The sequence below is a fragment of the Pteropus alecto genome, unplaced genomic scaffold (assembly GCF_000325575.1).
Source record: "Pteropus alecto unplaced genomic scaffold, ASM32557v1 scaffold49, whole genome shotgun sequence".
NCBI classification, from domain to species: domain Eukaryota; kingdom Metazoa; phylum Chordata; class Mammalia; order Chiroptera; family Pteropodidae; genus Pteropus; species Pteropus alecto.
Genome location: NW_006443131.1, coordinates 2598261 through 2610057, shown reverse-complemented (window position 1 = coordinate 2610057; position 11797 = coordinate 2598261). Strand labels below are relative to the sequence as shown.

The 11797-nt window shown below is 38.3% G+C and overlaps 1 protein-coding gene and 1 pseudogene across 3 annotated transcripts in view; both read right to left on the bottom strand.

Annotated features, from left to right (window-relative positions):
- The window catches only part of GATAD2B (GATA zinc finger domain containing 2B), a 63458-nt gene that overhangs the window by 47478 nt on the left and 4183 nt on the right, over nt 1-11797 (bottom strand). The window lies entirely within an intron of this gene.
- Nucleotides 9703-9821, bottom strand: LOC112472169 (annotated as a pseudogene).

Here is an 11797-nt window from a genome sequence, read left to right as displayed (position 1 = left end):
ATGTTAAGTCTCCAAAGCTAAACTTGGCCAAAGTTCAATGCATCCTAAAACTAAAAGAAGGATTGCTGGGAAAGACGCCCTTACTGAAGTGATTTCATACATTTGCTCATTCGGATATTGCATTCCTCGAAAATGCTGATTTGCTGAAAACTGTTGGAAATAAGAAATCAAAGCTAGTAAAATACAATCCCAAATCATACAGCTCCGGTAGGTAATTAAAACTGTCAAATACCAAGGGTTAAATCAGAATCGGTAACTTTAATAACAAGCAAGCTAAAGTTTTAGATTTATTCAACAAGATGAGACTATTTAGGGGCAACCATTTTGAAACTTCCATGATAGTCAATGTCTGGCTGACCGATTTTCCTCTGATTAAAATGTTCTTTCAAAACAAAACCGAACCACCACCACCACTACCCAGGGATAACTACCTCTAACTTACTACAAGTAGTCACCAAATAACAGCTCATCTGTCCAGTTATACATCACTAATTTAGGACCAAAATCGATCTATTCCACAGACTGGCCTCTTTCTGTAAGGGACCCGACAGTAAGTATTTTAAGTGCCGGCGCCTTACCTTTATTGTGACTAGTAACTCGCACACTGCAGCACTGTGAAAACAGCCATAGACAATATGTAAAGAGTAAGTGTTATTATTTCCAATGAAACTTTACTTACAGACACCAAAATATGAATAAAATTTTTGCATATCATAAAATATCTTTCTTCTGCTTTCTCGACCATTTAAAACTGTAAAAGCCATTCTTAATTCTTAACTCATGAGCTGGACAAAAACAGGCAGCAAGCAAAATTTGGCCTACCAGCCCTTAGTTTACTGCCCCCTGATCCAAGTAAACTTTCTCATTCATTTTTCTTAAACATTTCAAATTTATGAAAAAGTATACCGAATAATACAACCACCACTTACTTATTATCTAGCTTAAGAAATAAAACACCACAAATTTAACTTAAGATCTCTCAATAACTATTCCAATCCTGTTTCCCTCTCTCTTTTCCTCAAAAGTAACCACTATACTTAACTTGGTGTTTATCACTGCCATGTTTTTTTAGTAAAATCTTACTGTACATACGCAGGTATATCTATATAAAAAATGTTGCATTTTTCAAGTTTAAAAAGTTTTACAGTATCATATCATACATGTGTATCCCTTTGCAACTCACTTTTTCTTTAACAGTACCTCTGATTTTTATCCAAGTTGATACATTCATGTACGGGGTGCAGAGAAATGCCAAGTATGAGTACACCACAATTAAGTTTTCTATTTCCTGTTTACTCAACAAATTAATCGCATATTATATCAGGCATTGTTCCTGACACAAAGGCCGCCACAGTGAATAAGGCGACATTCTTCTTCCGTCCATGGAGCTTGCTCTGATGGCCACTCGCACTTTCTTTTTATTGGCATTATCTCTCTCCCTTGTGAGGTTTCAAAAGTGGCCCTAACCTAATTTTATCTAAAAAAAAAAAAAAGTGAAGACTGTGAAGGAGAAAAAAAACCATCGATTTAAGTAAAAGGAAGAGAAATACTTTCTCCTTCATTAGGTTCAGTTAAAGATATTTCTTGTTCAGCTAAGAGATAGAGGAAAACTCCAGGAATAAATTTCACCCCAAATATCAGAATCGTTTCAACATCTGAAAATCAGGACCTCCTTCGGAGTTGCCTGCATTCAGGCTCACACGACAAGCAGGTCAGCAGTGATGAGAAGACAACTGAAGCTTCCAGTTTCTTTTCATTTTCAAAAAACAGTGTCAAGCAGCAAGGAAGATAAAGATCAGCAGCGGATCTAAATCTTTTGATCAATCAACTGAAGAAAATATCTTAGTAATCCAAAACTTGAGAGAATTGATACTACAAGGCCCAGAAGACGGGCTTTGCTGCTTAGAGTAAAATGACAGACTTCCTGAATAGGAATTAAGCAAGGCACCACCACCCGCAACAATAAATTAATGAAACAGTCTCCAGTACTCTCGTAATCTCAAAGGAGATGGTAACTTTGAACATATCCCATGCCCTCGAATTAGTCAAATTTCCTGTCGCTCCTTAAGAATGTTTATGAAAACCAAGTTTGTTTCACTTTACTCCTGACAGTAAGACCAGAATATGGGATCAAAGAATGAATGTATGTGGGGCCATGGTACCACCAAAGGTGACCTCACCCCCTACTCTGAGCCTACTCTAGGCAGCTGAAAGCCTACGAGTAAATTCTAAATTCACTGAACAAAACAAAAATCTACTAATAAAACAAATCACCTCCGCCCTAAAAGCAGAGAAATGGGATGAGAAAGATGACAAGTAAGCCACTGAGAAGGAAAACTAGTCGGAAAGGAAATCTTCAGTCCTATAGAGCACCTCTCCCTGCTCGACACCCCAACCCCCCATCCCCTGAAGCCAGCACGGCCCCGGGACTGGCCCCCCGGGACTGGCCCCGGGACTGGCCCCGGGACTGGCCCCGGGACTGGATGCAGCAGTGCTGGCTCCTGCCCCTGCCTGCTGGGAGCCCAGCAGGAACTCAGGAACGGTTTCCACGTAAGCAGTCAACTGAGAACTGTACCTGCTCCTTACTCCTGAAGGTGTCCTGATTTTAAAAGATTGTGATGACAAAAGATTAATTTATCAAAACTGTTACATTTAGATTCACAATTGAGAGGTCTGAGGGACAATTTCAAAGAAAAAATTCTTTCTTTTAAAAGGCTTACTCTTCTTTCCAATAACTGGCAAGAGTCACTGGCTAATAATCAAAATCCAAAGATATCTGCTTTTAAGAATGCTAATAAAGCATGTAAGTATTCATAAAGACACTTAAAAGACAGTTCTCATCACTATCCAGCCACACTGCTTTCCTCAAGTTTAGATTTAAATTGAACTGTTTTAGAAAGTCTCACAGCCTGTTAGTATGAATGTAAATTTTTACAATTTTTTGGATAATACTAACAAAATTTTAAATGTGCATGCCCTTTAGTCCAGTAATTATATTTCTAGGAATTTTACCAACAGCCTACAGATACACTAAAATGTAAAACGATTACAGACAAAAAAAGTTCTATGGAAAGTAACCTCGCAGGGTGATCTGATTATAAATTCCTAACTGGGAAGGTCATGAGTAGTCATGCCCTAGGCAGATAACTTCCTTAGTAAAAGGTTTATCTTTGCCTTAAGCAACCCCTATCCGTTGTTTTTTCTGTATGTGTATTCGGGTTAACACATCTTTGAAATAACCACCCTCAAGAGAGCATATAATCCTATTAACTATGTGTACTCCAATCCCCACCTTGCTTTCTCAGACCTTCATGTTATCTTTCTTACGCTCTATCCTTTTCAAATGCATAAAAGAAACTGCATAGCTCCTGGTCTCCGGAGCATTCCAAGTCTTGCTTCTCAGCAACTGTCATCAGTTCTGGTTCAAATAAACTCATAAAAATTTTCTACAGGTCTGGATGTTTCTTAAGTCAACAACACGTTATTAAGATGTTTCACTGGAACCCTGGTTATGACAGTACATACATACGCACAAACTAGAAACATCCTAAATGTTCCTGAGAGGGGATAGATTAAGTAAAATATATTCATACAGTGAAATATAACACGGCTCATGTACACGTATACATACAGATACACAGATAAGAACACAGTATAACACTCAAGTGTCTGAGCTTGAGTCAGACTTTCAGCTCTAATACTTACTTGATAGATATGTGACCTTAGGCAAATCACTTAACCTCTCTAAGCTTCAGGTTTTTTTTTCATTTGAAAAACAGGAATAACAGCATATATCTTTAGAGTATTACTAAGGATTAAAGAAGTTAATTAATGTGAAGTGCTTAGAACAGTGCCTGGAAAACAGAAAAGCCCAAGTGTTAGTTATGAAAAACATATCCAGGGTATTAAATGGATATGAGCAAGCAATCACAATGGCTGGCTAAAATTAAAGAGAAGTTGGGATAGACACAAATGGATGGAATAGAGGCGGAGTCTGCAAGTAAATTTTCAGAATTTGGTAAATCTGTCTCAACGCTCAGACACGAGGTGTAAAGCATGCTGAATAAAAGTACTGTTTAAAAGTACTACTTAATAGGCATTTGTTCCTAATATACTGGTTAATTTATAAACATTGTATCTAGTATTACAGTTATTTTGATATACATCTTCTCTCCTCTTCTGGACTATATATCTTCTTGAGGACTGAAGTTATGTCATTTATTTTCATATACTTTACAAAAATCTACGTGTATGTTTTTGACATAGTGTACAACATGTTCTGTGAATTTATGAATGGTCAAGCCATTTCAGTTCCCCAAAACCAATGGATTTAAGTGGTTACAAAGTAAACAGCTCTGACAGGTGGGACAAGAGTAGAGACCCAAGTTTTCTCTTTATCAGAATAACTGTTATTTTTCTAGACTGAGCAAGTCCAGGATAAAGAAAAACACTTGGGCTCTACAGGAATTGGAAAAATAGCCCCATATCACTGATCAGAGCCTTGGATTTTCTGACATAATTTGGGATTTCGGACTATGGGTGAAATTACAGATTTCATGAACTAAATAATCAGCATTCATAAATTAAGTTTAATAACCTAGTAGTACTCACATTACATTATTCAACACTAAGAGGATAATGGAAATGAAAGTCATTTAAGAGCAAGACTTGCAGGCAACAGGAAAGGTACATAGCCATAAACCTAAGAATTTTTCCCCAATGAAGTTCTGATATCCATAAAAAAATTTTGACCTTTAAATTTTCATTTAAAGGGTAAGTAAATTTTCTAGGTACAGATTTGGAAAAAAGTCTCCTCCATTATTAAGTGGACAAAAGCAAGATATGGAAAACTATGCTTCTTTTGTGTAAAAATAAGAAAAACAAAAAATAAATCCATATTTGCTTGTATACATATAAAGAAACTCTGAAATGATAAAAGGAAGGAATAACGGTAATGGGGTTTAAAAGCAGGCAAGTAAGAAACAGGGATGCGAAACTTTTCACTATCTCTGATTTTTTTAATTTAAAAGTAAAATGTTCCAACCATAACAACACAATTCATATAAAAAAGCAAAGCTATCTGGAGTAACCTTGATTCTAATAACATAAAGAAAAGTACCGTGTTCCAAGGAGCTAGGTAACAGGTCTACGACAAGTGGTGGGGCGGAGATTTGAATCCAGGACTTCCGACTGCACAGCTATACTTTTAATCGTCACGGTAACGAAAAGTTATTCTATTTTAACTCAAGAGCTTTCAAGTAATTAAGTGAAAAATATCCATTAAGTACCAATACAAGATCGTTTTCTCATATCCGGACACCAGAATTCAATTTATGCACAATAGTGAGAAGAGTCGGTTCTGAGCCAGACAGGGAGAGAGAGTGAGCGTGCACGCGACAGACACGCAGCACACACACGTGCACACACTGACCGAACCTTTTCAGAATGGCCAACAAAAGCTAATGTGGCAGTCTAGGTAGCACATGGAAGATGTGCTAAACAGCCCCAGTAACGAAATTAAAATGTCAACTTCTAAAGGTTTCTTCAGTTAATTCGGAAAGCTATAAAGTAAAAATCTCACTGCCTAATAACTGCACCCTAAAAGTACCCCATACACAGTCCTTCCCACACCCTCACCCAACTGAACCCAAAAGGCAGAACGAAAGTCACACCTAACTACACTTTTAAGTTTTATTTTTTTATGTAACTATTATATTTCACTCCCTCCTGTGACTACTACCAGGTACTGAGCCAGAAAGGAGGTTTGATTTGGAAATGAAGATTGCCCAGATTCTAACCCTGGGTATACCCTTTGTGACATCTACCACTCTGCATCTGACAAAACTGGGAAGCTACAATTTCATACCAAATATCAAGGCCTTGGTAGTACAAAGTCAAGCGACAATGAAAAAAGTTCACAACAGGTGGTACATATTTATGTGTAGTAATTCATTAGATCTCAGAAAAAAACGTGTACCATTATTTAGGCTAAAAAAAGTCTTATTCCTCTGAATCCTCAAGGTTTTTTAAAGACGTACTTGCTATTTTTAAGATGTTTCTGTCCACTATAAAACACAGCTGTAAAAGATCCTTTTGCAGTCACCCATATTCCTTGAAAGCTTTCATTCAGTTCAATATTAATGCATTATACAGAATTCAACTGGGAAATAGCTCTCCAAGCAGAAGGTGAAGAATGAAAAACACAGCCTAATAAAAACTTAGGACTAGATCTTAGTGCAACAAGGAACTCATAGCCTAGTTTCCATTCACTTGGCGGAAAATATCTGGATTTAAAATATTCTAAAGAAGCAAAACTTTCAAATTCACAATGCAACTCAGCTGAAAAACTCAGCATTCTTTACTATCTGAATTGTAAAATGAGAAAAGAATGGCATCAAGGTAACATTAATTTATTCATGGACGTTTATTACAGACCAAACTCTACTACGTGGGAAGAGTGTGATGTTATTCACAAACTTCCACAGAACCCAATACAGAGTCTTCTAGCCAACCTGTCCAGGGCAGTAGCAACACAGATGACCAACTGCTTCAGTCTCTTTAATAGCAACACATCAATCTGGCCATAAAAATGTCACAGAGTAGTTAGAAAACTGCCCCTCCCTCCAAAAAATGTTATCCTACTAGGGAAACATTTTCAATATTTTTCACTGGTAGCTCAAACTACGAGATAAGTTTGGAATTCAGGAGGGAACACCATTCAAGTAACCTTCATGCCTTTAAATCATATAGAATGAATTTCTCAAAGTTTTATTTTAACTTCAAGACTAACATATCACCTTTAAAAGGCGGAAAAATCAAAGGTATTGTTTCTTCTCTCCTCTCTCCAGGTCTGTCTGCATGCCTCACAGAGGAGAAGGAAAGATGGACTTTACAGATTTCTTAGTGTGATATTACCATCTTTACAGAAAGGAAGGGTTTCTTGCTCCTGGCTCAAAGGTTTCTGCTCACTCACCAAGTTGAAACCTTACTCTCCTGCTTCTAGCACGCTAGATGAAAAAGGTGGGGGCAGGAGCTCAGTTACAGTTATCCTCCTGGGAACTCAATGAAGGTGAGGGCCAAGCTGGATGAGCTGTGTCACTTGCCTTAAAAGGTTCATGGGTCGGGGGCGGGGGAGGGAAATACAGCCTCCATGCCGGTGAAGTTTCTGAAAAATACCACGCTAGTTCTCTGGAAAACCTGCACACAAAAGAAGTCAATTCCCTCATTCCAGAGTTGCAACCCTTTAAAAAAATTCAAACCCCAGAGGAAGTACAGGGAAGAATAGAAAAATGCAGTATTGTCAGAGCGCTCTGGAGATCACCAGTACTCTAAGATGCTCCTTCATTGTCAAATAATTTTGGGCAGCTCTGCATCTTTCAGCCATTCTCTTGCCACTGCCCATGTATAATGTGTACCTGAGACACATGCAAGGCTCTGGCAAGTCATGCTGTAAAGAACTCTGCCTTAATTTAACCCAGAATTTTTCAAAACCCTATTTGACTACAAAACTTCTATATAAAAAGCTATCAATACTGAGAACTACAGTGGGTTTTGTTGTTTGAAAAGGCAAAACAAAACTAAAAGAAATGTTAGGAGAATGGTAAGATCACAACTTTTGGAGTCAGGCAGAGTTGTCCGAATAACACTAGCTTTATCACTTTTATTAATGGGAGATTCCAGCGAAATGACAACCTCCCTGGGAACCGAGTTTTCTCGTCTGTAAAATGGTTATGAGAGAACGCCCTCAGAGTTACTGTAAGGATGAAAAGTGAAAAGCCTTACACAAGAAAGTGTTCAACGAATGAGTTTAGATTTATATTTGTTTAATTCTTTTTAAGTTCTGAAAGTTGAAAAAATGCAATTTTCTTTTAATTTGAGAAAAAAATACAGAATCATGACTGAGAGACTCCTTGGGAAGAGTAACTTCTCAGGATTTTGCAACCTTTCTTCAACTACTGGGAAACTGGGAAAGCCTTGAAATTTGCCACATTTAAGATGATGCAGGGGAGTGCACTACACCTACTGATGATGTGGATGTGAACAGAAGAGTATTTATGGCTTCAGTGATCGAAAGGGCCTCACAGCAAAGGAGGAAAAGTGAGTTGTGAGGAGAGCTCAGCTTGTGTCAGCTCATAACAATTAACAACTACTCAGTGCTTTGCAGTTTACAAAGCACCTTGACACGCATAATCTCTGACTGACACAGAAACCTAGTGAAATAAATAAAGCAGCTATCGATCCTCATCTCCAAGTGTAGAAAACTACCGCTTAGACTTTAAGCGATTCGACCAAGGTCACAGATATGATAAATGACAGAACCAAAACTTCGACCTTGCCCTTCTGTCCCCAGAACATAACAAAAGGGGCATCTTCTAAATGTACGAAGCACTTTTTCAACTCACAGGATTATTCATATTTTTAAGTATCTTTTAGGTGACAGGCACCATGCTAGGCATTGGAAACACAACAGTAAGAAGACATGGTATCCTCTTCTTTCAAGATGTTTACAGACCACTGGGGGGAGACAATATTTATAAATCAGAGTGAGATCAAAGAAGAAAGCATATCCGAGTCTCTTTGAGCAAGTCAGGGAAGGCTTCCCAGAGGAAGCGGCATTTGGAACGGAACTGGAAGGCTGAGCTGGGAACTAAAAGAACTGTTATTTGCTCATGTATAAACTGTAAAGGAGAAAGGCAAAGGCCAAGATTATAAAGGGTCTTGAATACTACGTCACGTTTAAATTTTACCTTCAAATGATTGGAAACTATTGAATACTTTTGAGAACGGGAAAGAGAATAATCGAGTCTTTGTGTCAGACTATTTTGAAGACAATGTGACTGAGAGTTTGAAAGCGAACAGGACTAGAAACAGAGAGAACTATAAGAGAACATGGCAACATTCCAAGTAAGAGTTGTTGTGGGCCTGAATTAGGAGACCAGCAGTGGAGATACAGGAAAAGATATAGTTTCGAAAATGTTTAGAAAGTAATGGATCAGAGAGAGAACTGACAACAATGCTCCCTTTTCTGGCTTAGGAGGCTCAATGATCACACCGGGGAACAGATGAGTACGTGCTGAGTTTGAGGTACCAATGGAATACAGAGGTGGGTATGCCTAGCACACAGCAGACCACTAGAAATAAGGGACTGGAGTTCGGGAGAAATGTGATAATATTTGTGTATATGGAGGTTTTTTCCAACAATCAAATGTTATTTACCATTTCAAAGGGAAGGCAATCGTTCTACCGCCATCATTTGTATAATGCTTCGAAGTTCACAAAACATTTTAAGATCCCATAATATGCTATTATATTTCATATTTTTGTTATAAACAAACATGAAGTTAGGAAAACAGTTATTATCCCTATCTGATCAACAAATATTTGAATGTTAACTATAGGTCAGGCACTGTACTAGGCGTTAAACGAAACATCAGAATAAACCCATGCCTTCACAGAGATCATATAATAATAGGGGAACCAAAAAACACTAAATGTAACACACAAGTATGTTCTAAAGTTTTAAATGAAAAAGAAAATAGGGAAGGATTAGGAGTGAGGGGTAGGAGCTGAAGGTACAGTTTTATTTTTTTGAATTTTTTTATTATTTTTATTTTTATTTTTTTTAGGTGAGGCAAACCTTGGTTGACCTCACAGATTGCAAGGACCTTGTTGACTTAACAATTTTTTTTTTTTTCTTTTTTACGCCTACAGCACCTGGTTTTTCTAGGCGGTCTCCCATCCAAGTACTAAACAGGCCCGACCCTGCTTAGCTTCCGAGATCAGACGGGATCAGACTGGTTCAGGGTGGCATGGCTGTAGACATTTTTTTTTATTTTTATGAGTTTATTTAAGTCAAACTGATGATAATTGCCAAGAAGCAAAACCTCAGCAGATTGAGAAAATGTTCCTGAAAGTACAATTTTAAATAGAGGTAGGATAAAGTCTCATCGAAAAGATAACACTTAAGCAAAGACTTGAAGGATGTGAGAAAATTAGTCATTCCTCTGTGGGAAAAGCTTACTGTTTCCCACTAGGGGCTAGAGCTAGTGCAAAGGTCCTAAGATAAAGTGTGGCTGATGTATTTAAGGAAGAAGTCAATGTGGCTGGAATGCAGTGAGCAAGAGGGAGGATGATAGGCGATCAAAGAGAGAAGAGGAGAGAAAGGGCAGGCGGACCGTGTAACATCTTATAGGCCACTGTAAGGTCTGGCTTTTACTCTGAGAAATGAGAATTCAAAAATTACAAGCCTTACCCAAAGTCATATAGCTAGTAAGTGGCAAAGCAGCTAGGATTTGACCTAGGAAGTCTGGACTCTCTACACCTGTGTTCTACGATTCCAATTTGCCACTTATTAGCTCACAACCTCCCTCCCAGGAAGTCTGAATTTAAATACTCTCGAAAAGTTAATTTTATAAAAACCTTCTAGGTGAGAGATACACAAGCTCTCCAGTTAACATTTCTAATCCCTCACAACCATAATGGGAATTTATTAATCCTGGTGTCTAATCTAAATCCTACTAACATTCCAGCCTATATTTTAAGAGATTATAAATCCCACCTTCCCCCCAAATGAGACAAGATCAAGAAAGCTTTGATCAGAGGCTTAAAGCATGACTTTCAGGTTCAAGTAACAGTAACACGAATCATTTTAAAAGTGTATATTACCCAGATGTGAACAGTAACAAGATAATGGCTCAGGAATGTGGAAGTAGTGTCATTTCCCTTAGTAGCTTACCAGTTAGTATTAATAACTATGTTCTAAAAGAAGCTCCTGCAATCACTACAGCTCTTTGAGGTCTGGGACTTGACCATTTCATACTCCAAAAGTAACAAAATATGTGTTCTTATTTTCATTCATCTGTTGCTTTTGGTACTGTAACTGAAAACTCTTGATAGCTTCTTGCCAGTTGATGGCAATTTAAGGCAATGGCAAAGATGAGAGGATTTTGAGGGAGACACCATCTGTGAAGCGTATCAGACAGCTTAAGCCCTTAATGGCCCTGGGTCAGTCCTTTCCCACTGGATGAACTCAAGCTGTACAGGAATATTTCATATATCCATGAGAGAGAAAGTAAAAGATGGAACATGAGGAGGGAGCATTTCAAATCAGACCTACTCTTCAAAGGCTTTCATCATTACATCATTACTGCGCAAATATAGGAGGCTGTTTCATGGACCCTGGAGCCACCAAAATCCCCAACCAGTACCTATTAGAAAAAGCATCACAGCAATTACTAAGGATAAACCAAATAATACGGCTAACAGAAACTTTCCACCCCAAAGCCAGTCGTTTTCAACAGAAATTCAACTTCCTTCTGTTATCTTTTCCCAGGCTTAGCCAATGCAAGGGAACTGCAACTTTGTGTGGCATTGTCTGATAGGTTGGATTTTTTTCTGAGCAACAAGTGGACAGCTTTACACCAGAACTAGATTTATAGTCAATCTGGGTGTGTGTCTTTTTTTTTCCCCTCCCCCTCCAAACTGCCTTGGAAAATGCCTGGCTATTGTGCCTTGAGATGTAATGATGCACGGCTTTAAGTACTGCAAAGGATCTGGTAAAGAAAGTCCCTTGGTCCCAGTTATGGTTCTAATCTTACAATTTCTATAGCAGCTGTTTTAATCGACCAAAGCTGGTTTGGCTTTTCTCACTGAGCCAAACATGAGCCTTCTGAGCTGTGTGCAGAGGGGCTGCCTGTCAGCATGACTCCCAATGGGGTGGCTAACATGGAATATGCTCCAGAGTCTAGAAACCAGGACAGCACAGATGCCGTTTACCTACACATGCACCTACAGTTTG